We start from the raw sequence: 2,766 nt of genomic DNA, 5'->3' as shown, positions 1-2,766 counted from the left end.
CTGGGGGTCTTCCTCTTTTTCAATGACCCTTCACTTTATGATGCATGATGTCTTTCTCTAGGGATTGGTCCCTTCTGATCATTTGTCCTAGGTATGAGAGACGAAGTCTTATCATCTTGGCTTCTAAGGAGAGTTCTGGTTGTACTTCTTCCAAAATGTATGTGTTCGTTCTTCTGGCAGTCCATGATATTTTTAGTATTCTTTTCCAACACCGTAATTAAAAAGAATTGATTCTTCTAAAGTCTTCCTTATTCATTGTCTAACTTTCACATGCAGATGTTGTTGTTAAGTGCCTTCAAGCTGGTTCCAACTCATAGGGACCCCGTATAGGGTTTCTGAGTCCTAAATCTTTGTGGGAACAGAAAGCCTCATCTTTCTCCCATGAAGCAGCTGATAGACTTGAATTGTAGACCTGGTGGTTTGTAGTCTAGTGCTTATTATATGGAGCCACCAAGTTCCCAACATGCAAATGAAGCAATTGAAAATACCGTGGCCTTGGGTCAGGTGCAAGTTAATCCTCAAATTGATATCTTTGCTCTCGAACACTTTACAGAGGTCTTGTGCAGCAGATTTGCCAAATGCAATAATACATTGTTTGATTTCTAGACTGCTGCTTCCATGAGTATCAATTGTGGATTCAAGCAAAATGAAGTCTCTGACAACTTCAATCTTTTCTCCATTTATCATGATGTTGTTTATTGTTCCAGTTAGGAAGATTTAAAAATAGATTTCAGGGTTTATTAATCCTCTGGTGAAAAATCCAGTCCTCGCAGAACCTTTATTCCTTCTTGTTGCCAACACCAACATTGGCCTTTGCAGTCCCCCTGGCTTTCTTCATTCTGCTTTTGCGTTCCTTGTGCTGTTTTCTTGAGGTTTTCTTCTTCTCATACAGGCCATGTCTTTTAAGCCTGTGTTTGGGATCATTTTTCTTTACATAATCCAAGGGATCGTAAATCATGCCGAAGCCAGTAATCTTGCCACCACCAAAATGGGTTCTGAATCCAAGCACAAAGATGACATCTGGTGTCATCTTATACATTTTGGCAAGTTTTTCCCAAATTTCTGTCTTAGGTACTGTTGCCTTCCTGGGGTGAAGGACATCAATGACCATTCGTTTCCGCTAAAGTAGTTGGTTGGTCATGAACTTCCTGGTCCAGATAGTTACTGTGCCATTCATGATGGCGGCCAGGGAGGAAAAAAAGTGGATTTTTATTTTCTTAGCATTGATGTGTATGTAATACATACAAAAGGCTATAAGCTTGACTTTCATCAGTATTTCAAGTCCTCTTCATTTCCAGCAAGCAAGATTGCCTCAGCTGCATACTGAAGGTGATAATGAGTTTTCCTTCAATCCCGATTTTACATTCTTCTTCATATAATTTAGTTTCTCGAATTATTTGCTCAGCATACAGATAGAATAAATATGGTGAAAGGATACAACTCTGGCACATACATATCCTTTATTTTAAACCAATCAGTGTTCACTTGTTCTGTTCTAAGGTCTGCCTCTTAGTCTATGTACAGGTTCCTCATGAGCACAATTAAGTGTTCTGGAATGCCCATTCTTTGCAATGCTATTCATAGTTTGTTATGACCCACACAGTCGAAAGCCTTTGCTTAGTTTATAAGGCACAGGTAAACATCTCTCTGGTGTTCTCTGCTTTCAGCTAAGATCCAGCTGACATCAGCAATGATAGCCATTCCCTCTTTTGAATCTGATGTGAACTCTGGCAGTTCCCTGTTGATGTGAGGTTGCAACCATTTTTAATTATCTTCAGCAAAATTTTGCTTGAATGTGATATTAATAATATAATTAGATGATTTCTGCATTCCACTGGGTAAATTTTCTTTGGAATAGGTACAAATATGGATCTTTTCCATATTCTGAATGAGTTGGACAGATAGCTGTCTTCCAAATTTCCTGGCATAGGTGAGTGAATGTCTCCAATGCTGTATCAGTTTATGAGAGAATTCAGTTTGTATTCCTGGAGCCTTGGTTTCACCAATGCCTTCAGTGCTGTTTGGACTTTTTCCTTTAATACTATTATTTCTGATAATATGCTTTCTCTTAAAATGGTTGAACATTAGCCAACCATACAGTGACTCTGTATTCCTTCTATCTTCTTTTGTTGCTTTCTGCATCATTCAGTATTTTGCCTATTGTTGTTTTTAGGCGCCGACTCATAGCAATCCCATATAGGATTTCTGAGGAGTGACTGGTGAGCTTGAACCGCTAACCTTGCAGTTCAAACTGACCTTGAAATCCAGCACATTAACCTGCAGAAAGTTGAGGCTTGGGTTTTTTCTTCAGTTCTTTCAGCTTGAAAAATGCTGCATTTATTCTTCCCTTTTGGTTTTCTAACTCCAGAAGACAAAATACTTGACTTTGTCTTCTCGAGCTGCCCTTTGAAAATTTCTGTTCAGCTCTTTTACTTCCTCATTTTTTCTACTTGCTTTAGCTTCTCTACATTCAGTTTCTGACATCCACTTTGGTCTTTTCTTTCTTTTTAATACCTTTTGCTTTTTTCATGTATGATGTTCTTGATGTCATCCCACAACTCTTCTAGTCTTCTGTTATTATTGTCTAATGCATCAAATCTGGTCTTGAGATGGTTTCTAGATTCAGGTGTAATGTACATTCAAGGTCATATTTTGGCTCTTGTAGACTTGTTTTGATTTTCTTCGGCTTCAACCTGAACTGTCCTATGAGGAATTGATGGTGTGTTCCAGTCTGTCCTTGGCCTTGTTTTGACTCATGATATTGAA

At 38.5% G+C, this 2,766-nt stretch overlaps 1 pseudogene; it reads right to left on the bottom strand.

Annotated features, from left to right (window-relative positions):
- Nucleotides 1-778: 778 nt before the first annotated feature.
- LOC102835576 lies at nt 779-1,177 on the bottom strand (annotated as a pseudogene).
- Nucleotides 1,178-2,766: the final 1,589 nt, after the last annotated feature.

Source organism: Chrysochloris asiatica, unplaced genomic scaffold, assembly GCF_000296735.1.
Source record: "Chrysochloris asiatica unplaced genomic scaffold, ChrAsi1.0 scaffold03146, whole genome shotgun sequence".
Lineage (NCBI taxonomy): Eukaryota > Metazoa > Chordata > Mammalia > Afrosoricida > Chrysochloridae > Chrysochloris > Chrysochloris asiatica.
This window is presented reverse-complemented; position numbering and strand designations above follow the sequence as displayed.